The sequence below is a fragment of the Macrosteles quadrilineatus genome, unplaced genomic scaffold, assembly GCF_028750875.1.
Source record: "Macrosteles quadrilineatus isolate MER2022 unplaced genomic scaffold, UCM_ALF_1.0 Scaffold_8__2_contigs__length_117827958, whole genome shotgun sequence".
Classification (NCBI taxonomy): Eukaryota; Metazoa; Arthropoda; class Insecta; order Hemiptera; family Cicadellidae; genus Macrosteles; species Macrosteles quadrilineatus.
This window is the reverse complement of record NW_026542601.1, coordinates 90,235,677-90,249,423: the sequence shown is the minus strand read 5'-3', so window position 1 is coordinate 90,249,423 and position 13,747 is coordinate 90,235,677. Positions and strand designations below refer to the sequence as shown.

The 13,747-nt window shown below is 36.8% G+C and overlaps 1 protein-coding gene across 1 annotated transcript in view; it reads left to right on the top strand.

Moving 5' to 3' along the window:
- LOC128999832 (collagen alpha-1(IV) chain-like) overlaps positions 1–13,747 on the top strand; it is a 106,655-nt gene that overhangs the window by 19,754 nt on the left and 73,154 nt on the right. The gene's annotated exons all lie outside the window — the stretch shown is intronic.

Here is a 13,747-nt window from a genome sequence, read left to right as displayed (position 1 = left end):
AAATCACCAAATCGAGTTTTTATAGGAGCGCATTTTGTGAGTGGGGCATTTAACTATTGGTTAAATTTTGATTAACACCTTGGTTACAGCTGGTTCATTTATCTATAGGACCTCTAATTTTCGCTAAGTAAAATGTAAAACCAGCTGTTTAGGGTTTCTTTAATGGTTCGTCCGTACATTAAAATTCAACAAATTAATTTTTTTGAAATAGTTGAATTAGTCAATCAGTAACTTAAGGTCCGCTTAGTGAAATTTAACATATAACCACGGAGATAAAACATTATAAATTTCATTTCTAAGTATGGCGGTAGGAAAAGCTGCAAATGATTGTAATTGTTACCACTTTAAAAGTTGAAACAAGAGTTCTTGTGATTTAGCCACCCCAATAGATTAAGCTACATACAAAGTCTACATACATAAGTGCATACTAGGGCGATGTTTCAGTTGGAGAGGTGTGTAGAATGAACAGTATGATAGCTTTGCTCCTGACTATAAGATCAGCTGGGTTAAAAAACTGACTTTACGAGTGATTGAACCGGCGCGATGGCAACCTTCTGTTAAATCGGCGAACACCATGTCCACGCAGCTACGAAGCTATTATGTTGTAAGCGTGTGTGTTCAAAGTTCCCAAAATTAAATAATTGTTTACTACCGTTATAACTCCAAAATTTATATCCGACAGACATTGCGCGCAAGAGTAAATGTTTACTAAACTAAACTGTATTCCCCTGAAACCCCCCATGACACTTAGACCTTTGGAAATGATGTGCGGCTGAGAATGATTTGTTTACATGATGAATGAGGAGTCAAAAAGAAGATAGTGAGGATGACTGATGTGGGGAGTGAACAAGGCGATTAACCCGGGGTTTTTGTACGGGTAAATTCCCCCTTCCAAAAAACGACCTCCCATACCCTTAAATACTTTATGGAAATAATCCGATGATTTTTGAGTTGGCACTGTAATCTCCGCTTAACCTTTTGATAGAGTGCACCTTTGTCATCTTAAGTTTAATCTATGTTCTATTTTTATATTAATTTGGGAATGTGTAGGGCTACTTAATTTTCCAATAGGAAAAACACTTTGTGCCTGTTCATTTGTCTTTAAAATGAGTATTGTTATTTTTATATAACTTAATGGGAATAATGCATTAATTAAACATAATTAACAACATATTTGTATCAATGTGATATAATAAGCTAGGAAACGACAGGGTTTGGAGCAGATTGTAGAAATGTATTCTATAAAAACCTATCAATTTATCTTTTAAATCAATTTATTTTTTTCAATTTTTGAGAAAACCATAAGCCGCACACCTATTAAATGCATACTTGAATAAAAGGTCTTGATGTGAAACTTCCCTGAAATATATTAGTTCATCGAGAAACTCTCTTGAGCAGGAACCTCAAAGGGCTGTATTTAATCGCATTTAAAATATTAAAGATACATCAGCTGTTAGATTTGTTTTGGTTTTAGTTTGTTTGTTTACTTTACCTTAAGTTAACTTCTTGGTCTAGGTTTAAATATTATTTTTGATTATTCCACACAGTTTACTGCAAATACATAACAGATCTCCATAAGTAAGTAAAATTGAGCTTTTCCCCTATGATTCCTAAACAAATGTGTAACTGTTTCTTATAGTAAGTTTTAAGAAATCGCATTATTCTCTTGTTTAATCTTACCCCGTAGCGAAGTACAGGCAGTTCAACTAGTCTATATAAATGGAAATGTTGTTAATAATGGTGTTACTAGTGTCATTATGGGGGTAGTGCGTTGCCCGTGCACTATTTAGATTTATATGATGCCTGTTTTCATGTTTTACGACATACGAAAGTTAAAACGAGATTATTTTTCATTGCTGTTTGTGATTCTGTTAGTATCTCTTAGGCAATAGAATAAAACACAATTTCGGTCGTACAACACTTTAATGTTCATATAATACGTCATACGTGAATACCAACAAAAAGTTGTCCAGTGTCTATTGAAGTTAATATGTCGGTCAATGCTCCGATACCCTTATTTTTCACGTTTCAAGGAAATATGAGAATCCCGTTGTAGGTGATTGAACTATATTTTTGTATCCTCTCCATATGTGTAAAAAGTATTTGGCTGCGAAGAATATACCATAGTTCTTAAAATTAAAGACATTCTTTGATGTGATTTTCAAATTATTTTGTTCACAATTCTAAAAAAAAAAGCTGAGGCCGATAATATCTCAAAAGGATATAATGGTAGGTTGCTAAGTTGTATTTATGTATGGGGAAGCTTTAGAATAATGAGATTTTTAAAAACCATCCCAGAGCTTCCCCCAATGAATTTAAGACTTTCCGTTGTATCCTTATTTGTATTTATTCCCCCAATTGATGTATAAGATAATTCTGTATATTCATTATTTAAAAAATGTTTTTTAGTATCATAAAGTTTCTAATGTTTTTTATTAGTTCATGATGGTTATAATTTTTTCACTCAGCCCCCTTTACAGATGGATTGTGAAGGCTCTAGTGTAAATACTCTATCTTTAACGTTCGGTTTTTTGTTTTTGTGAGATCACTGAGCTATTTCGTTCAATGAACTTCTGATATCTCATAGGTCGACCTATACAATCTATCTTTTGTAACGGAAAGAGAAAATATAAGATTTCTTGTTCCCAAAAATTAATTTGGACAAAGTTTAGATTGCGTAAACGAAATTTTACATTTTGGCTGTTTTAAGATGTTTTAACTTCAAAAGAATATGTTCTTTTGGTAACAGTTTCTAGTTAACCTGAGGTACATCTTCATGTTATATAGAAGCTTTTACTCTTTCAAAACCGCGAACTGTAACACATATATTTGTCTACAGACGGTAGCCCAAAAAGGCTGTCAAATCTAGTCTTTGGGCGACTGATTTGGCTCGTTGAATTTTAAAGTATTTGCTGACGTGTACTTTTCAGCAATCAATCTAAAGGGCAAGCTACAATTTAAGTGAATTTGACCTCAATGTTCAAGGAATCGTCGACCAGAATTATCGCAAAGTTAACAACGCGGCCATATCCTAATACCAAGATTCAACATTCTATTTCAAACCATGATCATTTTGCAGTTAGCAGACCGTGTTTACATAAAGTAGACTAACATCCACTAATGATTACATTTAAGTATCTCAATACCTAACTTCTTAGACTATTAATATCAATTATAGGGATACAAAGAGCCATACATCTTGAGAAGTGAATAGTCTAGTTTATTCTAGCTGAAGCACCCGGTTTATAATTAGAGTGTTTATCGAATGGTCGGTCGTACTAACAGTCCATCCGTCATCCCGCAAGGCTCTGGTTTAGGTCCTCTCTTCTTTCTTTCTTCTCTCTCCCTCGCACTCTCACTCTCTCTCTCACTCACTTCAAGTGTTTGTTTTGTAAACATCTCTCATACGAAGGCGGGTCTCTAAGCGACCACTTCCTGAAGTCCCTTACCCACGTTAGTCCTCCAGTATTTGTTGAGGTTTCATTGAAGTTTCTATTGAAAAGACATTTTGTAGATTTCGGTCCTTAAAGTAAATATTGTGTGTTGTTTTTGACTACGTTGTGTAAAACAAGAATTTTGTCGGATTAGAGCTGTTTAGTTGCTTCACGAATCAATTTGTATAATTGCTAAATAATATCCATCTCTTAATTTTGACATTTGGATGAAACATACTTCTAGCTCTAGCCTTGATTGTAATACCTTAAGCTAAATCCTTAATACCTTAATAAGGTAAATCTTTAGGATTTACCACCTTAAAGAAGACAAATACCACCTGAGACAGCGGTGTTGCCTTTGATGACAGGCAAACTAGAAATGGTATATACTCGTAAATGGTTGTTTCAGCCTGAGATTTACCTATATACATATCGAAAAGGAGGGTGTAGGTGTAGACAAAAGGAAATAATTGTACTCTGATGGGAGGCCACGTCACTACCGTAGTTCCGAAGCATGGTGTTTGGCCGATTCAGTTAAAAACTGACCCAGTTGTCTTCGATCATTATTTTAATAGTCAAGGCTCAAGGAACAACTTTTCTTTGTCTTCAAGCTTAAAAAAGGCATTACACTCACCTTTCACTCATACTCAAATTAAAATACGTATAATTGTGTAGCTATCCCAATGGATAATAATTAAATTATCCCAATAATTAAGTGATGGTTATAAACTCCATATTTCAATGAGCAGCCTTTCCTGATCTCCACAGCTCTGTTACGACTTCTACAATCCAAGTGCACAATCGTGGAATCGGGTTGTCTAAATATTATATTTTGCATCAAACCAACTATTTTCAGACTGTTTTTGATCTGGCTACCGATAATTGTTACGTGGGTCATATCTTCTACAGCCCCAGAATGCTCCATCCTCACAATGCCCAGATGTAGGCCGACGTAGTGACCTTGGTTCGGCCGGTGAACCCAACAAATCTGTTTTGTCTGGCGGAATCCTGGAATGTAAAACCACCTTTGCACCATATGAAAGGTCTGCTCTGAATTGTTCGTTCTGATTTTCAGCTCTCAAGATACTGTACTTCTTGAATTACGGTGAACAATTCATTGTGGTGTTTTGGCTGGTGACGTCGACTTGTCCCGTTTTCAGTGTTTAATTCAAGAGCAACTATAAGATTGCCCAACCAACTACTTGATCTAATATAACTCCTACCTACTTTTGGTATTAGGGGGCTGACCGCGTCGTTCAACTGGCAAAAACACTGTCTGACGTTTCCGACGAGTTGCAGCATTTCATCTTTGGGCCATGGTAATATTGATTCAGTTTCAATTGATTGATTTGTCGGCAGTTAATCCATTCAGCTGCTATTCATTCATCAAAATTGTAGCTAACTCCGAAGATGAATTGCTGCAAGCACGAACAATGAACCATAATGGTCTATATAGTATGTACTTGCAAGTAATCCAAAACGCTAGACAGTAGTCCTATGTTCACAAGTTCATTGACGTGGTTATCTCCCTGACCAAGATTCCACTTCCTACTATTATTTAAATGTCTATGGTGTACAAAAACGTGTGATAAAAAGAGTAAGCCCTGTGAGAGGGATACATTAATTAAATAAGAATCGTTAAAAGCTAAACAATTTTCTATTAGTAATAGTTAAACGGTCTATTCATGGGTCCGCAAAATGAACTAAGTCAGCTGCTATTATGATTTTAAAGCAACAAACCTTCATTTTAATAATGTCGGATACCAGATTATTTTAATTCCGATTCCACCAAAATAAAACTCGACTTTTATCCATATTGGTGTAACCCTCCATCTGTGGTAAACACTTGATACGCATTACCGGACACTTCTTTAGTAAGATGAGGCTATAATTAGGATGCTCTCACGGTGGAGTAAAAAGTCGCCAATTTTTTGTCCGATGCTCGCTGAAGGGGATGCGCTTGGGTTGAGGGAAGCCCTGGAGGAAGCATCAGGTTACGAGAGCGGTCTGCAACACACCCTTGGCTGACCAGAGGGACAAAGCACAGATCCGACCACTTGGGATGAACGTATCTTGCAGTTAACATAAATTGTAGGTATTTCATACTTTAATAAAGCATGGGCGCTGGGGTAGCTGAGTAAGCAATGGTACTCACCTAGTAACCAGAAGGTCTAAGTTTCATGTTTAAAACTGGAGCATTGGTCCATGTAAACTGGACCACTATCCATTATCATTGTCATTTTGGTAAAGAACCTTTTAGCTCGGTCATTTCCTGGATAAAGAACCAGGTCTTTGTAGTTAAGACTACACATATCATCCCACCCCACTCAACACTGGTTTGCGTTGATTTGGGAGGTGATCATTTTAAGTATTCATTACTACCTCTTATTCGCTACTGAATGATACATACTAGCTTTAAAACTAAAGGAATTGTAAAAAAATGCATACAAGATTTCTTTGTCCATCTTGAGCGTCAAATAACTTATTACATACTAGTTTTTACATATAACATAGGTACTAATAAATTTCAATCTTTGCATTGGTAGGCATGATTTTGTCATACTTTTCCTACCGTGGTTTTTTTCTAGTACATACTGTAAAATATTTTCGAAGAAAGTCAATTGGTCTGATCACATTGTAAGAAACCTTCTTGGTCAGCCATTTGCCGTTGAAGTTCGTAATATTTTCTGCATACCACCCTCTCAACTTGGCTAGTGGTTGATCCTATATAGTGAGTTGGTGCTAGGTGAATGGAGATGTGTGTTAAGGGAATATAGAAGAGTTATGAGGGAGGTTAGGAAAGAAATTATGTTACAAAAAAGAACCGATAAGTAGAAGATTCTACAGGATAACGGTCTGAGGAGGTACCTCGGGATTCGTTCAACCACCTCGCTCTACCCGGTTGGAAACTGTCCAGTTTGATTATAGAGAATAGTTGACCATACATCACCATCTATATAAATAAAATTAGAGTTTTGTCTGTACATTGCTTAGAATAATGAACTTTTTGGTTATTTTTACATTTCATAGGTCAGAGAAACCGAATCAAACCTTATCTCAATTTCTGTCTGTCTGTCTGTCTGTCTGTCTGTCTGTCTATCTGTCATTCTCTTGGTAACGCTAAAATACGCACTTTATTACAACTACTCCTCAATAACTATAGCACTGTCCCGCCTGAAACTTATTTTCCAAATACTATACATATATGAGATGGTTTTAGACGTATTTCATCGAATATGAGACAGTTAGATATTTAACAGTAAACCCTTGAAAATCAAGTTTTTGTCGATTTTTGACGTGGAATTTCTGGAAGCCCATGTTAACCTTATGAGAAATGAAATTATTGAATCTTAACAGCTGTTTCAATTAAACAAGTTGGTTCTGTTCTGTGATGTTCAATAGCATTAAAGTTACAAGGATTACCAACAGGGTGCAGCACTAGCACTATTATTTCTTTTACATTTATGACAACAGCTAATTTGCAACCTGGAGGCGAGTGAGCGTAGCGAACGAGCTAACCTGAAGGCAAGTGAGCGTAGCGAACGAGCTAACCTGAAGGAAAGTGAGCGCAGCGAACGAGCTCCAACATACAGGTGAGTGAGCGTAGCGAACGAACTTCAACCAGGACGTGATTGAGCCATGCAAACGAGATCAGATAGTAAAAATAAAAGTAAGCCTACCGTTATAGGATCGACCGGCAGACACAGAGGTAATTTAACCTTTTATTGATTGTCATACCGATCCGGAACAACAAAAAACAACATAAAATGAAGCTATGTATAATAGTTTGGCCAGCATATCTTAAAATATGCAAACCAACTGCTGTTCGTTATATAAGAAGGTTTCAACTGAATATTATAAGATCCCCGTGCGTAGAACGGGTACACAGCTAGTTCTCTAAATAAATAAAGAGTCTTTTCTACTTTTTGCCTAGCCCTTTGACCGCATATATCTCCAAACCACTGTGTGCTTGCGGCGGTCCAGTGTTCGGCGACTCAGACTCATGTCGCATTTCGTTACTCATAAGAAGAGAAGAGAGGCACTTTTTTGAACCCTTCCTTGGATTAGGAAACTTGTTCTTTACGTACACTTTATACATACCCAAATGTGTGTGCGTGTGTTCGCGCGTGCGGTGGTCCAGTGTTGGATGACTCAGGCTCAGTTCGTCTCGTTTCTCCCGGTTCACCTTGGACGCCGTCTCATTGAGGCTAGTTTTGACCCTTATTGTGCTTCATGTTGGAGAAAGTCGACGGGTGGTCTGGTCAATGTTATCTCATCGATGTACCTACGCGATCTCATCAAACATAGGGTCCGCCACGCGCCGCCTTGGGTGCTGGCATCTTGGACGATATCTTCGCCCAGATAGGGTCTGAACTGTTGACTACCAAGTAGTGTTGAATTTGGATAATGCTCTAGTATATTTCTTATCGGCAACTACTGAAGCTTGTTTTAAAGAGTGTTTAAAGTCCGGCTACATTTTGAGTGGCTAAAGTCAATTAATTGTATTAGTTTTTAGATTGCATTTAACCAAAAAACAAATCGACAAACGTGCAAAAAGTGTAAATTGTCAAACATAACGGTAGGTCGGAACAGCTTGATCCATTTGTTTTAGTTTACGTTTAGAATTTGGAGCTAAACTCAACATTCAAAATTGGGGGAGTAGTTGGTTGAAAATGTCTCGAGAGTTTTGTTTATGGACACGTAAAACATTTCTCTGTCTAGTAGGCGGAGTACGCGTAGTAGATTCTTTTCTAGTTTGTTTCTAAAAATTTACGTAATTCTTCCACAATATTTACAAGAAAAGAATACATTTTTTAATTCCTATCATTCACCAAGTATTGGACGAGTGTATGACTATTAACATACCCAACACTTTCCCTGTTGTCTACCCTCTCATTATGTTTGACAAATCGTCCCCCAGCTATCTGAAAGTGGCTGTTAAATATCAAAACTGTCTGTCTTGACGCTTATGATTGTTTCTGATAACGATAATTCGTCAGTTCGTTCTCTTTTGTCCTAATAAAACAACTGATCGTGAATTTGGTACAAATAGTTTTTAGTGATTATTTTTTATCATGTAATGTAATTTATTTAATTGCTAGTAGCTATACCCCTGAGGAGCGAGCTGGTCTAGTGGTTAGAGTGCGGGACTTCGGTCGCTGAGGTCCCGGGTTCAAATCCCACCAAGTCACCAATGGAAATGTTAATGCCGCAACCCCAAGCTACCACAGAATATATACTACTATAACCATAATAGAAGTATATTTTCTGTGAAGCTACTTAGCTAGGTCTAGCCTGAAGTAATGTGAAAAAACAATTACGGGCTCGTGCCTAGCGTCCTAAGACAAAAAAGTAGTTGTACCTGACCATCACAAGGGTTGTGGGAAAAAATTACAGTACATCATGTAAACTAGAAACACTTTCAGAGTGATATGTGGATGTATCAACGAACGTAAGGTAGTTCATTTAGTTAAGGGTCGCATCATCATACACTAAAAATAGTTTTATTTTAGTTCAGGTGTATTTAATTAATTCTAAGCTAATAGCGTTAGCTACAATAACATACAAATCGATGTAATAATTTTAGTTTTAATGCATCAAAACCAGCAATATGTGTATTACCAAAGTTCTATATCTGATTTTAAGAGGTTTTGGATGAAGTCTCAAAAGTAAGAATATCCAAATAGGAATAACAATCGCTTTCATTCTCTAAAATGACATTATAATCCAAGGTACGTACCTTAAGAACATTCTTTGAAACCCTTGGCTAATTTGGTGCAGTAAGTTTTGCTTGATTGAAATTGAAACCAGCTGTACTCGATCAATGGCATTTAAATAATTGATCCTGGCTAAAGAAACAGCTGATCTTAGCCAGTGAAAAAGCTACACAGATCTTCATACACCCTTCGTTAATAATTTAGCTTACGTACTCTATTTACTAGTAATGTTATGAAGTGGAAAGATAGGTAGATGGTTGAAAGACACTTCACTTTAATACCCGTAGTCTTTTACTATGGTTTTGATAGTATTGTTGTGCACATGTGCGATGGTGTATCTGTTGCATTTTCGTCACCGTATAGTCGTCGGCGACTCACAAGGAGGTCTGGGAATGAATGAGTCCTTTTACAAGCCTACTGATATGATATCTACCATTAGAGTGGGTAGGGTTAGTAAACCACAACACGGAAACCCAACTAGAGTAATCTTCGTCCTGTAGGTTCACTAAGCTAGATAAACTTCGATATCTTCATAATGTATTATGCTACCAAATTCTGTTTGAATATTTCAAGGAAAGATACAACACCAAAATACGAATTGGATACCAGATTTTTTTTTAAAGATCCCCGTCAACCAAAGGCAGCATCTGGCTACTTCGGGCCTTTTCTTACATCCATTCTCTAAAACCCCTAATCATATTTTGAACTTAAAAGATTGTGAAAATTATTTATTTTTTGAGATTGGGCTCTTGAAGATCACTCAAAGGATTCTAATATTGTTTGCTTTCATCTTTTCTCCATGGTTGATCTCTCCTTTATCCATTTTGTTCCTGGTTTCTTCAGTCCTTTCTTTGTTTGACATTCCACCTTTTTCCAAAAATTATTGATGGCGTTTCTTAATGTGTTTGGCCAAGCCGTTGTTGAGTTGACTTTCCTTCTAAACAATGCTTCTTATTTTTATTCTATAAAGTAAGAACTCTATTGATTGATTCTCGTTGATAGACGCCTTGTTATTTGAATCTGAACACTATTTCAATGCTATAAATTTGAAATAAAAACTTCACCAATATTTTCTGAATTTTTAATTTCATGGGGCCTTCATCAGACTCATCACAAAACTGAACGTTATGGTTATGTTCAGTTTTGTGATGTGTCTGATGATGCCAGCATAGAATATAGCAAAAGGCCTCATGAAATTAAAAATTCAGGAAATATTGGTGACATTTTTATTTTAAATTTATATTACCAGTTCTTCTTGAAGATATTTCAATGCTAATTAATATTATTTTTTGATATGATTTGTAAACTATGAAATGAAACCTTTTTGGATATGTTACGATTTCCCACATCTCTGTGCTCGTTATTATTAGACCTATAGCTTTATTTAACACTTTGTACAGTGTGTGTTATATTTTATGTATTTTCTTTTGTTTCAGGTAAGTTAACACCAAATTTGGAAGATAAGAAATTTCAAGGTCAAATTGTCAGGTAACCTGCATTAAATTCAGTATTTTTAATAATTACTGTTATTTGTTTAAAGTTACGTCTACGTCTGCTTCAGTTTGGATGACAATTTAAAACAGTTGAATTTGCAGGTGACTTTGAACTTTAGGTTTATATGTTTCACATTTTCAGAGTTAAGATATTAATGGTTCTACGATGTTGTTTTATGCAAATTTTAACCCTCTTAGTTCCTTGTTTTTCCAATTTTTTGGGAAAATAATGTTCATCAGATGTAATACTTAACTTAGTACACAATTCCCTCTGTGTACACAGTCAGATATTCATGTTAGCCAGTGTGAAGAACGTAGCGTATCAGTTTAAGCGGTGGAAATATGATGGATAATCCCATAGTTGACAATGATTTGGCACATGATGCGTACTCACTAATCTGGTCAGTAAATCTTAATTTGATTTAATGCATATTTTATTTTCATTATAACTCCACCCCGCCCAGGCCAGGTTTCAAGATTGGCCACCCGCCGCGCCACCTGCTTTATTTGCAATTTGATAGCCTCCCCGGTATCTCGATGAACGGATTGACACTACGGTTTATGTGCTTGTTAGGTAGAAAGTGTAATTTACATGGTTTATAAGCAATCGACGAGACTCTAACAACGTTTCACAACTGATTTTATTCAATACTAGCTGGCCCGACAGACGTCGTCCTGTCCTAATGTGTTTTTATATCAAATGCTCGTTCATTTTCAAGATGAGCTCGTTCGCACGGCTCAATCACGTCCTGGTTGAAGTTCGTTTGCTACGCTTACTCACCTTTAGGTTGGAGCTCGTTCGCTGCGCTCACTTGCCTTCAGGTTAACTCGTTCGCTACGCTAACTCGCCTCCAGGTTGAAGTTCGTTCGCTACGCTCACTCACCTTTTGGTTGCAAATTAGCTGTTCTCATAAATTAAAAATAAATATAGTGTTGCACCCTGTTGGTAAACCTATTAACTTTTTAATGCTATTGAACATCACAGAATCGAATTGTTTAGTTGAACCAGCTGTTAAGATTCTGTATTTCCATTTAAATATGAGTACTCGTAAGGTTAACATGGGAAACCCCAGATCCACTGGGGCGGAGCCCTTTTGACGGATCTGCACCAAACTTCACACAAACCATCCTTGAATACAATCCTGTATGCTTAATAAGGCCTGAAAGTTTCATTACAATATGTCAAGCAATTTCGGAGTCCATGAAGGACAAACAAACATACATTGGATTTTATATATATAGAAGAAAATCGATTAGTACCTAGAATTTCTACTAAAGTGTTATTTGTTTGGCAATTCGCATCGCATTTTACTCATTTAATAATCAGTACATTAAACATATTTGATGTAACCATTGACTCTGTATAGTGATTGGCTCGTTTGTGTTCGCTATAGTGAAACTACTCTTAAATGTTGGCTACTTTTGAAAGGATGGAACTTCTCCGATCATTTGGATTAAAAAAGGTCGCGTCAAAAGAACAGAGAGTATGAAATCGTTCCGAACGCCGCATTAGTTTCCATCAATAAGTGGGATGATCTCATTTTTCCATAACTAACAAACAATTCAGGTCAGTTTCACTACCTGTATTGATGTTTCAGTAGGTAGGCTGATAAGCTTAGGAGCGATGACGCGTTGTGTTAGTTACGAATAGTATGTATTACGACAAGGGTAGGTTATGGGTTGTATTGGGTGTATTCAGCGAAGGTGGTTGCTGTTATTTTTGCCGGATATTCGCAAGAGCCAACCAGCCCCAACTGTCTTTTTAAAACGGACATTTGCTTCGCACCAATACGAAACCTCAGACCACATACTGTGGGAAGAGTGGAGGAATGTTTGCTCGATGCTGACGCCGGCTCTCTGCCTCAGCACTCAGCCCTCAGCTCCTGTTACATTGACCTTTCATAGAAACATCGGGTGACTGCCCTTCGTGCAATGGCTTCCTTATAAAATTGTACTAGCTTAGCCGTGTTTCGTCACGGGATAAGGAAGAAGAATATGCTAATTATGTTTAAAGATGGTTAAAGTTACTTTAGAAGCAACGTTCACCCATTCGCCCTTCTTTATAAAAAAACATAAATCAACCGAAGAGCTTAGTTACATACAAACTTTCTTAAGCTTTAACATTCAGTTTTGGATACTATGGTAAACTTCCCATCGATATTAAAACATTTCCAATCTAATAAAACGTAATTGAATTAGGCACCCACAGAGTAGCAAAAACAGGCCAACTTTTTAGGCTAAATGGTAGACAGAGTAAAAAAAAAATAAACAGCTGGTATTCTTTATTCCAGCTTGTTTTTTTTAAGGTTTCCTACAGTCACCTGAAAAAGTGGGCTTCCTTGACTGATTATAATACAGAAAGTTGCTAATTACTGCATTTACTTACTTTTCCCACAAGTTTTTTTTTTTGCCGCACACCAGTACTACCAAACAACACAAAACAGCGTGATTTTATTATGCAAGTAATCCGTGTGTGCCCGAAATAGGTTGGGAGGTACTACGACTACGATCAGCTGGTGCTGTTGTTTCCCGTTCAAAGCTTGGATTTAAGGATTTAACCTAACCTAAAACGTGTCGTTTAACCGTTTGAAAGACAAATTATTTCTATGCTTTCCTAGTAACTGTAGGAAAAATATAATATGTAAACGAGTGCAAAGTGCCACTTCGCGCAATAGTTACACATTTTAGCTCCACAACACATGTGTTGAATGAATACTACCGATTCTGCAGACGAAAACTACAATTTGTACGAATCCATTTAAAGGAAATCTGTGATAAGAGAAGGGATATCTCTTGCAGATGCCACGAGTCAGTAGTTGGGTTTCGCGTCCGGATCCCCTTATCATGTTATCACTGGAGGAAACGCCTCCGCTACTTCCGTCAACTCTCTTCCTCCACCACCGTTGACACGATGACCTATCAAGTATAATTAGTCATTGAGGAATAACATGGTAATGATGTTCACAAAGAATAATACTAATGGGTGGTGGAGTGAATAATAGTTATCGCCTAGACCTAGGGGTAGCCGATTCGATCCTGAGAATAAGTCCGCTGTTATTGATAATATTGTTGAATAATCGTCCTGGCTATGGGTCGTCTTAGG